This window comes from Oncorhynchus masou, chromosome 29, assembly GCF_036934945.1.
Source record: "Oncorhynchus masou masou isolate Uvic2021 chromosome 29, UVic_Omas_1.1, whole genome shotgun sequence".
Classification (NCBI taxonomy): domain Eukaryota; kingdom Metazoa; phylum Chordata; class Actinopteri; order Salmoniformes; family Salmonidae; genus Oncorhynchus; species Oncorhynchus masou.
In genome coordinates, this window is record NC_088240.1 from 100,237,854 (window position 1) to 100,253,911 (window position 16,058).

General features: G+C 51.1%; 1 protein-coding gene across 5 annotated transcripts in view; it reads right to left on the reverse strand.

The window, feature by feature from the left end:
* The window catches only part of ncalda (neurocalcin delta a), a 173,828-nt gene that overhangs the window by 98,602 nt on the left and 59,168 nt on the right, over nt 1-16,058 (reverse strand). For 2 of the 5 annotated variants that reach the window (XM_064946996.1, XM_064946998.1), the window contains exon 3: nt 1,911-2,014. The exons of 1 other annotated variant lie outside the window; for it this stretch is intronic. The gene's annotated coding sequence lies outside the window, so the exon portion shown is untranslated. Of the gene's footprint in view, nt 1-1,910; nt 2,277-16,058 lie in introns of those variants that run through there. 2 more of the 5 variants (XM_064946997.1, XM_064946995.1) reach the window with 2 other exon arrangements.

Genomic DNA, 16,058 nt, shown 5'->3' on the forward strand with positions numbered 1-16,058 from the left:
GTCTATATCCTAAACTGCCTTCATCAGAGTAATGGTCCCAGCTCATCAGTCTATATCCTAAACTACCACATCAGCGTAATGGACCCAGCTCATCAGTCTATATCCTATACAACCTCATCAGAGTAATGGACCCAGCTCATCAGTCTATATCCTAAACTACCTCATCAGAGTAATGGACCCAGCTCATCAGTCTATATCCTAAACTGCCTTCATCAGAGTAATGGTCCCAGCTCATCAGTCTATATCCTAAACTACCTCATCAGAGTAATGGTCCCAGCTCATCAGTCTATATCCTAAACTACCTCATCAGAGTAATGGTCCCAGCTCATCAGTCTATATCCTAAACTACCACATCAGAGTAATGGACCCAGCTCATCAGTCTATATCCTATACAACCTCATCAGAGTAATGGACCCAGCTCATCAGTCTATATCCTAAACTACCTCATCAGAGTAATGGACCCAGCTCATCAGTCTATATCCTAAACTGCCTTCATCAGAGTAATGGTCCCAGCTCATCAGTCTATATCCTAAACTACCTCATCAGAGTAATGGACCCAGCTCATCAGTCTATATCCTAAACTACCTCATCAGAGTAATGGACCCAGCTCATCAGTCTATATCCTAACTACCTCATCATCATATCTCTGGTCCCCACAGGCTGTTGGTTCTCCCTCCCCCCTCTTTATCTCTGGTCCCCACAGGCTGTTGGATTCTCCCTCCCCCCTCTTTATCTCTGGTCCCCACAGGCTGTTGGATTCTCCCTCCCCCCTCTTTATCTCTGGTCCCCACAGGCTGTTGGATTCTCCCTCCCCCCTCTTTATCTCTGGTCGCCACAGGCTGTTGGATTCTCCCTCCCCCTCTTTATCTCTGGTCCCCACAGGCTGTTGGATTCTCCCTCCCCCCTCTTTATCTCTGGTCCCCACAGGCTGTTGGATTCTCCCTCCCCCCCCCCCCATCTTCCTCCCCACACCCACTTAAAACCCCATTACCTCCTCTGAGGCAGCTGCTTGCTCCCTGTACTCCCCCCTCGAACCCAATCTCTCTCCCTCCCTACCTCCCTCCCGCATGGAGCTTGAAATTACTCCAGGAGCATTACTCCTACACCACAGTCCTCCGGGAGCATTACTCCAACACCACAGTCCTCCGGGAGCATTACTCCAACACCACAGTCCTCCGGGAGCATTACTCCAACACCACAGTCCTCCGGGAGCATTACTCCAACACCACAGTCCTCCGGGAGCATTACTCCAACACCACAGTCCTCCGGGAGCATTACTCCAACACCACAGTCCTATGGGAGCATTACTCCTAAACCACAGTCCTCCGGGAGCATTACTCCTACACCATATTCTAACCCCCTCTAACAGTATTCTAACCCCCTCTAACAGTATTCTAACCCCCTCTAACAGTATTCTAACCCCCTCTAACAGTATTCTAACCCCCTCTAACAGTATTCTAACCCCCTCTAACAGTATTCTAACCCCCTCTAACAGTATTCTAACCCACTCTAACAGTATTCTAACTCCCTCTAACAGTATTCTAACCCCCTCTAACAGTATTCTAACCACCTCTAACAGTATTATAACCCCCTCTAACAGTATTCTAACCCCCTCTAACAGTATTCTAACCCCCTCTAACAGTATTCTAACCCCCTCTAACAGTATTCTAACTCCTCAGTCTGTGGACTCGTGGGAAAGTAACATGTCATAACCCTTCACAGTTCCTTATTCAAACCAACACAATGCAAATGTTCTGCCGACTGTTGCCTGTGGTCAGTCCTGCAGCTCTCAAAACATTGCAAAAGCCGAATGAGAAGCGTGTGTTGCCGAGATTAAAAGAAAATAGCAAATCATTTCAACAAAAACAAAACAGGTTTCTCACACAAAAAGACAAGACCAGAGATCTTACCTCACCTGGTGTGTAGTAATGTAGGTCTGTTAACAGTCCATAATCCAACAGGTCCTATGTTTGCAGAGTGTCAGCTACAGGCAGCAGTGACAACAGGAGAGGATCTAGCGAACAGAACAGAGAAAGAGGCTCGACACCAGGCAGCAGTGACAACAGGAGAGGATCTAGCGAACAGAACAGAGAAAGAGGCTCGACTCGACACCAGGCAGCAGTGACAACAGGAGAGGATCTAGCGAACAGAACAGAGAAAGAGGCTCGACTCGACACCAGGCAGAAGTGACAACAACTCGCGACTCCCAACACCCAAGAAGAGACTCTCACAAGCCCCCACAGCTGCTAACTGAAATGTCTGAGCGAAGCTTTTCACCCAAACTCTGCCTCCTCTCCTCTCTGACGTCAAACCCCCGGTGGGGTCACATGACACGGTTCTATGAAAGGCGTTGCCCTGGTAACAGTAGAACACAGAGGGGGAGGGCGGGAGCTACTGCTGAAAGCGTTTTCAATAGGTCGTCTATAACAGGGCAGCAGCCAAGGCTGGGACATACACTCTACAAGTCTGTCAGCAGCACAGAGAGACGACAGACGCGTGTTAACATCAACCCTGCAGAGTTTCAAAGGTCTCCTTTAAAACTGGACAACAGAACTGAGTCACCTGGAAAAAGAAGGGAAGGGGGTTTGGGTTTAGGTCACTCCATTTTCCATACTACACGCAGTCTGATCTTCTCGGCTAACTACTGAACCACACGCAGTCTGATCTTCTCAGCTAACTACTGAACCACGCAGTCTGATCTTCTCGGCTAACTACTGAACCACACGCAGTCTGATCTTCTCGGCTAACTACTGAACCACACGCAGTCTGATCTTCTCAGCTAACTACTGAACCACACGCAGTCTGATCTTCTCGGCTAACTACTGAACCACACGCAGTCTGATCTTCTCGGCTAACTACTGAACCACGCAGTCTGATCTTCTCGGCTAACTACTAAACCACGCAGTCTGATCTTCTCGGCTAACTACTGAACCACGCAGTCTGATCTTCTCAGCTAACTACTGAACCACACGCAGTCTGATCTTCTCAGCTAACTACTGAACCACGCAGTCTGATCTTCTCGGCTAACTACTGAACCACGCAGTCTGATCTTCTCAGCTAACTACTGAACCACGCAGTCTGATCTTCTCGGCTAACTACTGAACCACGCAGTCTGATCTTCTCAGCTAACTACTGAACCACGCAGTCTGATCTTCTCAGCTAACTACTGAACCACGCAGTCTGATCTTCTCGGCTAACTACTGAACCACACGCAGTCTGATCTTCTCGGCTAACTACTGAACCACGCTGTCTGATCTTCTCAGCTAACTACTGAACCACACGCAGTCTGATCTTCTCGGCTAACTACTGAACCACACGCAGTCTGATCTTCTCAGCTAACTACTGAACCACGCAGTCTGATCTTCTCGGCTAACTACTGAACCACACGCAGTCTGATCTTCTCAGCTAACTACTGGACCACGCAGTCTGATCTTCTCAGCTAACTACTGAACCACACGCAGTCTGATCTTCTCAGCTAACTACTGAACCACACGCAGTCTGATCTTCTCAGCTAACTACTGGACCACGCAGTCTGATCTTCTCAGCTAACTACTGAACCACACGCAGTCTGATCTTCTCAGCTAACTACTGAACCACACGCAGTCTGATCTTCTCAGCTAACTACTGAACCGCACGCAGTCTGATCTTCTCGGCTAACTACTGAACCACACGCAGTCTGATCTTCTCGGCTAACTACTGAACCACACGCAGTCTGATCTTCTCGGCTAACTACTGAACCACGCAGTCTGATCTTCTCAGCTAACTACTGAACCACACGCAGTCTGATCTTCTCGGCTAACTACTGAACCACACGCAGTCTGATCTTCTCGGCTAACTACTGAACCACACGCAGTCTGATCTTCTCAGCTAACTACTGAACCACACGCAGTCTGATCTTCTCGGCTAACTACTCAACCACACAGTCTGATCTTCTCGGCTAACTACTGAACCACACGCAGTCTGATCTTCTCAGCTAACTACTGAACCACACGCAGTCTGATCTTCTCGGCTAACTACTGAACCACACGCAGTCTGATCTTCTCGGCTAACTACTGAACCACACAGTCTGATCTTCTCGGCTAACTACTGAACCACGCAGTCTGATCTTCTCGGCTAACTACTGAACCACGCAGTCTGATCTTCTCGGCTAACTACTGAACCACACGCAGTCTGATCTTCTCAGCTAACTACTGAACCACACGCAGTCTGATCTTCTCGGCTAACTACTGAACCACGCAGTCTGATCTTCTCAGCTAACTACTGAACCACACGCAGTCTGATCTTCTCGGCTAACTACTGAACCACGCAGTCTGCTCTTCTCAGCTAACTACTGAACCACACGCAGTCTGATCTTCTCAGCTAACTACTGAACCACGCAGTCTGATCTTCTCGGCTAACTACTGAACCACACGCAGTCTGCTCTTCTCGGCTAACTACTGAACCACGCAGTCTGATCTTCTCGGCTAACTACTGAACCACACGCAGTCTGCTCTTCTCAGCTAACTACTGAACCACGCAGTCTGCCAGACACTGGTCCTGGTGAGGGGTTGGGACATGCCTGAACTACAGCCCAACACTGGCTGTTCATGTAGAGGTACTGCTGCTAGACACTGGTCCTGGTGAGGGCTGGATAAAGAGCTATGGATAAAAACAAAGAGTTGAGGAAGTAGTAGGTTTCCTCCAGGGATCTCACCCTCTGATTGGCTTTCTAAAACCACAGGGATCTCACCCTCTGATTGGCTTTCTAAAACCACAGTGATCTCACCCTCTGATTGGCTTTCTAAAACCACAGGGATCTCACCCTCTGATTGGCTTTCTAAAACCACAGGGATCTCACCCTCTGATTGGCTTTCTAAAACCACAGGGATCTCACCCTCTAATTGGCTTTCTAAAACCACAGGGATCTCGTCCTCCGATTGGCTTGGTGGTGTTGGCGGTGTCTACCCAAGACAGCTACATGGTGGTGTTGTCTACCCAAGACAGCTACATGTTGGCGGTGTCTACCCAAGACAGCTACATGTTGGTGGTGTCTACCCCAGACAGCTACATGGTGGTGTTGTCTACCCCAGACAGCTACATTGTGGTGTTGTCTACCCCAGACAGCTACATGGTGTTGTCTACCCCAGACAGCTACATGTTGGTGTTGTCTACCCCAGACAGCTACATGTTGGTGTTGTCTACCCCAGACAGCTACATGTTGGTGTTGTCTACCCCAGACAGCTACATGGTGGTGGTGTCTACCCCAGACAGCTACATGGTGGTGTTGTCTACCCCAGACAGCTACATGTTGGTGGTGTCTACCCCAGACAGCTACATGTTGGTGTTGTCTACCCCAGACAGCTACATGTTGGTGTTGTCTACCCCAGACAGCTACATGTTGGTGGTGGTGTCTACCCCAGACAGCTACATGTTGGTGGTGGTGTCTACCCCAGACAGCTACATGTTGGTGGTGGTGTCTACCCCAGACAGCTACATGGTGGTGGTGTCTACCCCAGACAGCTACATGTTGGTGTTGTCTACCCCAGACAGCTACATGTTGGTGGTGTCTACCCCAGACAGCTACATGTTGGTGTTGTCTACCCCAGACAGCTACATGTTGGCGGTGTCTACCCCAGACAGCTACATGTTGGTGGTGTCTACCCCAGACAGCTACATGTTGGTGTTGTCTACCCCAGACAGCTACATGTTGGTGTTGTCTACCCCAGACAGCTACATGGTGGTGGTGTCTACCCCAGACAGCTACATGTTGGTGGTGTCTACCCCAGACAGCTACATGGTGGTGTTGTCTACCCCAGACAGCTACATGTTGGCGGTGTCTACCCCAGACAGCTACATGTTGGTGGTGTCTACCCCAGACAGCTACATGTTGGTGTTGTCTACCCCAGACAGCTACATGGTGGTGGTGTCTACCCCAGACAGCTACATGTTGGTGGTGTCTACCCCAGACAGCTACATGGTGGTGGTGTCTACCCCAGACAGCTACATGTTGGTGTTGTCTACCCCAGACAGCTACATGTTGGTGTTGTCTACCCCAGACAGCTACATGTTGGTGGTGTCTACCCCAGACAGCTACATGTTGGTGGTGTCTACCCAAGACAGCTACATGTTGGTGGTGTCTACCCCAGACAGCTACATGTTGGCGGTGTCTACCCAAGACAGCTACATGTTGGTGGTGTCTACCCCAGACAGCTACATGTTGGTGTTGTCTACCCCAGACAGCTACATGTTGGTGTTGTCTACCCCAGACAGCTACATGTTGGTGTTGTCTACCCCAGACAGCTACATGTTGGTGGTGTCTACCCCAGACAGCTACATGTTGGTGGTGTCTACCCCAGACAGCTACATGTTGGCGGTGTCTACCCCAGACAGCTACATGGTGGCGGTGTCTACCCCAGACAGCTACATGGTGGTGGTGTCTACCCCAGACAGCTACATGTTGGTGTTGTCTACCCCAGACAGCTACATGTTGGTGTTGTCTACCCCAGACAGCTACATGTTGGTGTTGTCTACCCCAGACAGCTACATGTTGGTGTTGTCTACCCCAGACAGCTACATGGTGGTGTCTACCCCAGACAGCTACATGTTGGTGTTGTCTACCCCAGACAGCTACATGGTGGTGTTGTCTACCCCAGACAGCTACATGTTGGTGTTGTCTACCCCAGACAGCTACATGTTGGTGGTGTCTACCCCAGACAGCTACATGTTGGTGTTGTCTACCCCAGACAGCTACATGTTGGTGTTGTCTACCCCAGACAGCTACATGTTGGTGGTGTCTACCCCAGACAGCTACATGGTGGTGTCTACCCCAGACAGCTACATGTTGGTGTTGTCTACCCCAGACAGCTACATGTTGGTGTTGTCTACCCCAGACAGCTACATGTTGGTGTTGTCTACCCCAGACAGCTACATGTTGGTGTTGTCTACCCCAGACAGCTACATGTTGGCACTTCAGGCGAAGATATTTTGGGGTCAACCCCCCTCTCCCAAACCCCCTCTCCCAACCCCCCTCTCGGTCCCCATCCCCCCACCCAGAGACTGTGTATAGGGACAGCTATAGAACCACTACTTCCAGATAAGTAATTTGAATAGAAGAATAGCATCTGTTGGCCTGCTGAATAGAGGAAATGGGGCCAGGGCAGAGGGGTGGGGAAGGAGAGAGAGACAGAGAGGGGCTCCCGGACCAGGCAGAGGTGTGGGGAAGGAGAGAGAGACAGAGAGGGGAGCCCGGACCAGGCAGAGAGGGGAGCCCGGACCAGGCAGAGAGGGGAGCCCGGACCAGGCAGAGAGGGGAGCCCGGACCAGGCAGAGAGGGGAGCCCGGACCAGGCAGAGAGGGGAGCCCGGACCAGGCAGAGAGGGGAGCCCGGACCAGGCAGAGAGGGGAGCCCGGACCAGGCAGAGAGGGGAGCCCGGACCAGGCAGAGAGGGGAGCCCGGACCAGGCAGAGCGGGGATCCCGCTGCTGGGATTAAATGGATCTGAAGATCCAGAGACAGTGGGAACTGCAGAGAGAGATAAAGGCTAGAGACAGTGGGAACTACAGAGAGATAAAGGCTAGAGACAGTGGGAACTGCAGAGAGAGATAAAGGCTAGAGACAGTGGGAACTGCAGAGAGATCAAGGCTAGAGACAGTGGGAACTGCAGAGAGATCAAGGCTAGAGACAGTGGGAACTGCAGAGAGATAAAGGCTAGAGACAGTGGGAGCTGCAGAGAGAGATAAAGGCTAGAGACAGTGGGAACCGCAGAGAGATAAAGGCTAGAGACAGTGGGAACTGCAGAGAGAGAGAGAGAGAGAGAGAGAGAGATAAAGGCTAGAGACAGTGGGAACTGCAGAGAGAGAGAGAGAGATAAAGGCTAGAGACAGTGGGAACTGCAGAGAGAGATAAAGGCTAGAGACAGTGGGAACCGCAGAGAGAGAGAGAGAGATAAAGGCTAGAGACAGTGGGAACTGCAGAGAGAAATAAAGGCTAGAGACAGTGGGAACTGCAGAGAGATAAAGGCTAGAGACAGTGGGAACCGCAGTGCGAGAGAGGGAGAGATTAAGTAGAGCTATTAGAGAGAGATGGAGACATCTCCCGTTTCTCCAAGCTCGGTCACCCACGCGGTTTGCTTTCATATCCCAGCATGCAGTACAGGTCTGTAGTCTGAATGGGAGAGACACGGAGAACCTACGGTGGTGATTGGTGAATATAACCTCTGAGGGAGGGATTGGAGAGACAGGGAGGGCAGAGAGAGAGAGAGAGAGGTCTGGCACAGTGACACAACAGGACGTTACAACCTGTGAAGTTCTAATGGTCTCATATTGCTGCTGCTGCTGCTGGGGGCAAGGACTGGCAGGGCCGGTGTGCCCTCTAACGCCCTCATCACTAAGACCGTCTCCCCCAGCCTGTTGCCAAGACACGCTTGTCGGCCTGTCTGCCTGCTTCAGCTGGCAGGCAGCGCTGTCCGTCTCAGTCCTAGCAGGTAGCTGTGTCTCTGTCCAAGTCGCGGTAAGACACTGAACGATAGAATGTTCTCACTGATTAACTGGCATTTCCCGCATCCAGAAACCAGAAGTGTGAGAGATGGAGGTTTATACACCCTGCTGTTCACAATAGCAGCTTGGTATAAATGGGATATTTGAGTGCCAAGAATGTGAGATTATTAAAAGATGTTGAAAACATCAACCATAATCTGGTATTGTCCTCTTCAGGGAAGACTTCACAATAAAGGTTACTGTAGAGACTACATCAGATCTTACTGTAGAGATTACATCAGATTTTACTGTAGAGATTACAGCAGATTTTACTGTAGAGATTACAGCAGATTTTACTGTAGAGATTACATCAGATTTTACTGTAGAGATTACAGCAGATTTTACTGTAGAGATTACAGCAGAAACAGACTGAAGGTTACTGTAGAGATTACAGCAGATCTTACTGTAGAGATTACAGCAGATTTTACTGTAGAGATTACAGCAGATCCAGACTAAAGGTTACTGTCGAGATTACAGCAGATGGTCTCCATTGTGATATCTCCTGGTATGTAGCTGGGGGGGCAGGTCTCCATTGTGATATCTCCTGGTATGTAGCTGGGAGGGGGCTGGTCTCCATTGTGATATCTCCTGGTATGTAGCTGGGAGGGGGCTGGTCTCCATTGTGATATCTCCTGGTATGTAGCTGGGGGGGGCTGGTCTCCAGTGTGATATCTCCTGTTATGTAGCTGGGGGGGCTGGTCTCCAGTGTGATATCTCCTGGTATGTATCTGGGGGGGCTGGTCTCCAGTGTGATATCTCCTGGTATGTAGCTGGGGGGCTGGTCTCCAGTGTGATATCTCCTGGTATGTATCTGGGGGGGCTGGTCTCCAGTGTGATATCTCCTGGTATGTAGCTGGGGGGCAGGTCTCCATAGTGATATCTCCTGGTATGTAGCTGGGGGGCTGGTCTCCAGTGTGATATCTCCTGGTATGTAGCTGGGGGGCAGGTCTCCATAGTGATATCTCCTGGTATGTAGCTGGGGGGCTGGTCTCCAGTGTGATATCTCCTGGTATGTAGCTGGGGGGCTGGTCTCCAGTGTGATATCTCCTGTTATGTAGCTGGGGGGCTGGTCTCCAGTGTGATATCTCCTGGTATGTAGCTGGGGGGCTGGTCTCCAGTGTGATATCTCCTGTTATGTAGCTGGGGGGCTGGTCTCCAGTGTGATATCTCCTGTTATGTAGCTGGGGGGGCTGGTCTCCAGTGTGATATCTCCTGTTATGTAGCTGGGGTGGGCTGGTCTCCAGTGTGATATCTCCTGGTATGTAGCTGGGGGGGCTGGTCTCCATTGTGATATCTCCTGGTATGTAGCTGGGGGGGGGGCTGGTCTCCATAGTGATATCTCCTGGTATGTAGCTGGGGGGGCAGGTCTCCATAGTGATATCTCCTGGTATGTAGCTGGGGGGGCTGGTCTCCAGTGTGATATCTCCTGTTATGTAGCTGGGGGGGCTGGTCTCCAGTGTGATATCTCCTGTTATGTAGCTGGGGGGCAGGTCTCCATAGTGATATCTCCTGGTATGTAGCTGGGGGGCAGGTCTCCATAGTGATATCTCCTGGTATGTAGCTGGGGGGCTGGTCTCCAGTGTGATATCTCCTGGTATGTAGCTGGGGGGCAGGTCTCCATAGTGATATCTCCTGGTATGTAGCTGGGGGGGCTGGTCTCCAGTGTGATATCTCCTGGTATGTAGCTGGGGGGGCTGGTCTCCAGTGTGATATCTCCTGGTATGTAGCTGGGGGGGCTGGACTCCATAGTGATATCTCCTGTTATGTAACTGGGGGGGCTGGTCTCCATAGTGATATCTCCTGTTATGTAGCTGGGGGGGGGGGGGGGGGTGGCTGGTTTGTCTCAGTGCCTCGATGTTTATTGTGTTGCAGTGAATAAAACCCAGGATGATTCCCAAATTGAACCCTACTCCCTTCTACCCTGGTCTAAAGTAGTGCACTATAAAGACCTACTCCCTTCTACCCTGGTCTAAAGTAGTGCACTATAAAGACCTATTCCCATAGGGCTCTGGTCTAAAGTAGTGCACTATAAAGACACCAGTCTCAGCACTCTGTTGTAGAGGACGTGAGGCACCAGTCTCACCACTCTGTTGTAGAGGACGTGAGACACCAGTCTCACCACTCTGTTGTAGAGGACGTCAGACACCAGTCTCACCACTCTGTTGTAGAGGACGTGAGACACCAGTCTCACCACTCTGTTGTAGAGGACGTGAGACACCAGTCTCACCACTCTGTTGTAGAGGACGTGAGACACCAGTCTCACCACTCTGTTGTAGAAGACGTGAGACACCAGTCTCACCAGTCTGTTGTAGAGGACGTCAGACACCAGTCTCACCACTCTGTTGTAGAGGACGTGAGACACCAGTCTCACCAGTCTGTTGTAGAGGACGTGAGACACCAGTCTCACCACTCTGTTGTAGAGGACGTCAGACACCAGTCTCACCACTCTGTTGTAGAGGACGTGAGACACCAGTCTCACCACTCTGTTGTAGAGGACGTGAGACACCAGTCTCACCACTCTGTTGTAGAGGACGTGAGACACCAGTCTCACCACTCTGTTGTAGAAGACGTGAGACACCAGTCTCACCAGTCTGTTGTAGAGGACGTCAGACACCAGTCTCACCACTCTGTTGTAGAGGACGTGAGACACCAGTCTCACCAGTCTGTTGTAGAGGACGTGAGACACCAGTCTCACCAGTCTGTTGTAGAGGACGTGAGACACCAGTCTCACCAGTCTGTTGTAGAGGACGTGAGACGCCAGTCTCACCACTCTGTTGTAGAGGACGTGAGACGCCAGTCTCACCACTCTGTTGTAGAGGACATGAGACACCAGTCTCACCAGTCTGTTGTAGAGGACGTGAGACACCAGTCTCACCAGTCTGTTGTAGAGGACGTGAGACACCAGTCTCACCACTCTGTTGTAGAGGACGTGAGACACCAGTCTCACCAGTCTGTTGTAGAGGACGTGAGACACCAGTCTCACCACTCTGTTGTAGAGGACGTGAGACACCAGTCTCACCAGTCTGTTGTAGAGGACGTGAGACACCAGTCTCACCAGTCTGTTGTAGAGGACGTGAGACACCAGTCTCACCAGTCTGTTGTAGAGGACGTGAGACACCAGTCTCACCACTCTGTTGTAGACACCAGTCTCACCACTCTGTTGTAGAGGACGTGATACACCAGTCTGTTGTAGAGGACGTGAGACACCAGTCTGTTGTAGAGGACGTGAGACACCAGTCTCAACACTCTGTTGTAGAGGACGTGAGACACCAGTCTCACCAGTCTGTTGTAGAGGACGTGAGACACCAGTCTCACCAGTCTGTTGTAGAGGACGTGAGACACCAGTCTCACCAGTCTGTTGTAGAGGACGTGAGACACCAGTCTCACCACTCTGTTGTAGACACCAGTCTCACCACTCTGTTGTAGAGGACGTGATACACCAGTCTGTTGTAGAGGACGTGAGACACCAGTCTGTTGTAGAGGACGTGAGACACCAGTCTCAACACTCTGTTGTAGAGGACGTGAGACACCAGTCGTGCAGTGTGTTGTAGAGGACGTGAGACACTAGTCTCACCAGTCTGTTGTAGAGGACGTGAGACACCAGTCGTGCAGTGTGTTGTAGAGGACGTGAGACACCAGTCGTGCAGTGTGGGCTTCGTGAAGACACAGAAACAGACTGGACGGGCCTCAGCTTGGCACCAGTCGTGTAGACACCTACATCTGCTCTCATTCAGTCTCCCCCCCCCTCCATCTCCTCCCCCCCTCCCTTCCATCTCCCCCCCTCCCTTCCAACTCCCCCCCCCCTTCCAACTCCCCCCCTCCACTCCATCTCCTCCCTTCCAACTCCTCCCCCCTCCACTCCACCCCCCATCTCCCATCTCCTCCCCCTCCACTCCATCTCCTCCCCCCTCCACTCCATCTCCCCTCCCCTCCACTACATCTCCTCCCTCCACTCCATCTCCCCCCCTCCCTTCCAACTCCTCCCCCTCCACTCCACCCCCCTCCATCTCCCCCTCCCCATCCATCTCCCCCCTCTATCTTCTTCTCCTTCTCCCCCCTCCATCTCTCCTCCCCCTTCCACTCCATCTCTCCTCCCCCTTCCACTCCATCCTCCTCCCCCTTCCACTCCATCTCTCCTCCCCCCTTCCACTCCATCCTCCTCCCCCTTCCACTCCATCCTCCTCCCCCTTCCACTCCATCTCTCCTCCCCCCTTCCACTCCATCTCTCCTCCCCCTTCCACTCCATCTCTCCTCCCCCTTCCACTCCATCTCTCCTCCCCCCTTCCACTCCATCTCTCCTCCCCCCTTCCACTCCATCCTCCTCCTCCCTTCCACTCCATCCTCCTCCCCCTTCCACTCCATCCTCCTCCCCCCTTCCACTCCATCTCTCCTCCCCCCTTCCACTCCATCCTCCTCCCCCCTTCCACTCCATCTTCTCCCCCCCTCATCTCCTCCCCCATCTCTCCTCCCCCTTCCACTCCATCCTCCTCCCCCCTTCCACTCCCCCCCCACCCCCCCCTCCATCTCCTCATGTCTTGTGGACCGTCACGATTCTCCTCCCACTGGATCCATCGCTCCAGGCTGCTGTCAGCACTCCTACTCTCCATGTGGTGCGCTGTCATTATGTACAGTACGGAGCTGTCTCACACTGTCATTATGTACAGTACGGAGCTGTCTCACACTGTCATTATGTACAGTATGGAGCTGTCTCACACTGTCATTATGTACAGCATGGAGCTGTCTCACACTGTCATTATGTACAGTATGGAGCTGTCTCACACTGTCATTATGTACAGTACGGAGCTGTCTCACACACACACACACTGTCATTATGTACAGTATGGAGCTGTCTCACACTGTCATTATGTACAGTACGGAGCTGTCTCACACTGTCATTATGTACAGTATGGAGCTGTCTCACACTGTCATTATGTACAGTACGGAGCTGTCTCACACACACACACACTGTCATTATGTACAGTATGGAGCTGTCTCACACTGTCATTATGTACAGTACGGAGCTGTCTCACACACACACACACACTGTCATTATGTACAGTACGGAGCTGTCTCACACTGTCATTATGTACAGTATGGAGCTGTCTCACACTGTCATTATGTACAGTACGGAGCTGTCTCACACTGTCATTATGTACAGTATGGAGCTGTCTCACACACACACACACTGTCATTATGTACAGTATGGAGCTGTCTCTCACTGTCATTATGTACAGTACGGAGCTGTCTCACACACACACACACACACACACACACACACACACACACACACACACTGTCATTATGTACAGTACGGAGCTGTCTCTCACACACACTGTCATTATGTACAGTACGGAGCTGTCTCTCACACACACTGTCATTATGTACAGTACGGAGCTGTCTCACACACACACTGTCATTATGTACAGCACGGAGCTGTCTCACACACACACTGTCATTATGTACAGTACGGAGCTGTCTCTCACACACACTGTCATTATGTACAGTACGGAGCTGTCTCACACACACACTGTCATTATGTACAGTACGGAGCTGTCTCACACACACACACACACACACTGTCATTATGTACAGTACGGAGCTGTCTCACACACACACACACACTGTCATTATGTACAGTACGGAGCTGTCTCTCACACACACACACACTATGTACAGCACGGAGCTGTCTCACACACACACTGTCATTATGTACAGTACGGAGCTGTCTCTCTCACACAAACACTGTCATTATGTACAGTACGGAGCTGTCTCACACACACACTGTCATTATGTACAGTACGGAGCTGTCTCACACACACACTGTCATTATGTACAGTACGGAGCTGTCTCACACACACACACACTGTCATTATGTACAGTACGGAGCTGTCTCACACACACACACACTGTCATTATGTACAGTACGGAGCTGTCTCACACACACACTGTCATTATGTACAGTACGGAGCTGTCTCTCTCACACAAACACTGTCATTATGTACAGTACGGAGCTGTCTCTCTCACACAAACACTGTCATTATGTACAGTACGGAGCTGTCTCTCACACACACACACTGTCATTATGTACAGTACGGAGCTGTCACACACACACACTGTCATTATGTACAGTACGGAGCTGTCTCACACACACACACACTGTCATTATGTACAGTACGGAGCTGTCTCACACACACACTGTCATTATGTACAGTACGGAGCTGTCTCTCTCACACAAACACTGTCATTATGTACAGTACGGAGCTGTCTCTCTCACACAAACACTGTCATTATGTACAGTACGGAGCTGTCTCTCACACACACACACTGTCATTATGTACAGTACGGAGCTGTCACACACACACACTGTCATTATGTACAGTACGGAGCTGTCTCACACATACACACACACACACACACACACACACGGTCTAGTCTGTTTCAGGTGTAGTTTACCCCCCTGGTCTAGTCTGTTACAGGTGTAGTTTACCCCCCTGGTCTAGTCTGTTACAGGTGTAGTTTACCCCCCTGGTCTAGTCTGTTACAGGTGTAGTTTACCCCCCCCCCCCCTGGTCTAGTCTGTTACAGATGTAGTTTACCCCCCCTGGTCAAGTCTGTTACAGGTGTAGTTTACCCCCCACCCCCCGGTCTAGTCTGTTACAGGTGTAGTTTACCCCCACCCCCGGTCTAGTCTGTTACAGGTGTAGTCCCCCCTGGTCTAGTCTGTTACAGGTGTAGTCCCCCCCCCCCCGGTCTAGTCTGTTACAGGTGTAGTTTACCCCCCTGGTCTAGTCTGTTACAGATGTAGTTTACCCCCCTGGTCTAGTCTGTTACAGGTGTAGTTTACCCCCACCCCCGGTCTAGTCTGTTACAGGTGTAGTCCCCCCCCGGTCTAGTCTGTTACAGGTGTAGTTTACCCCCCCCTGGTCTAGTCTGATACAGGTGTAGTTTACCCCCTGGTCTAGTCTGTTACAGGTGTAGTTTACCCCCTGGTCTAGTCTGTTACAGGTGTAGTTTACCCCCTGGTCTAGTCTGTTACAGGTGTAGTTTACCCCCTGGTCTAGTCTGTTACAGGTGTAGTTTACCCCCTGGTCTAGTCTGTTACAGGTGTAGTTTACCCCCCTGGTCTAGTCTGTTACAGGTGTAGTTTACCCCCCTGGTCTAGTCTGTTACAGGTGTAGTTTACCCCCTGGTCTAGTCTGTTACAGGTGTAGTTTACCCCCTGGTCTAGTCTGTTACAGGTGTAGTTTACCCCCTGGTCTAGTCTGTTACAGGTGTAGTTTACCCCCTGGTCTAGTCTGTTACAGGTGTAGTTTACCCCCCTGGTCTAGTCTGTTACAGGTGTAGTTTACCCCCCTGGTCTAGTCTGTTACAGGTGTAGTTTACCCCCCTGGTCTAGTCTGTTACAGGTGTAGTTTACCCCCCCTGGTCTAGTCTGTTACAGGTGTAGTTTACCCCTCCCTGGTCTAGTCTGTTACAGGTGTATTTTACCCCCCCCCGTTCTAGTCTGTTACATACCAGTGAACTCAAAGCACTCCCAAGCAGACA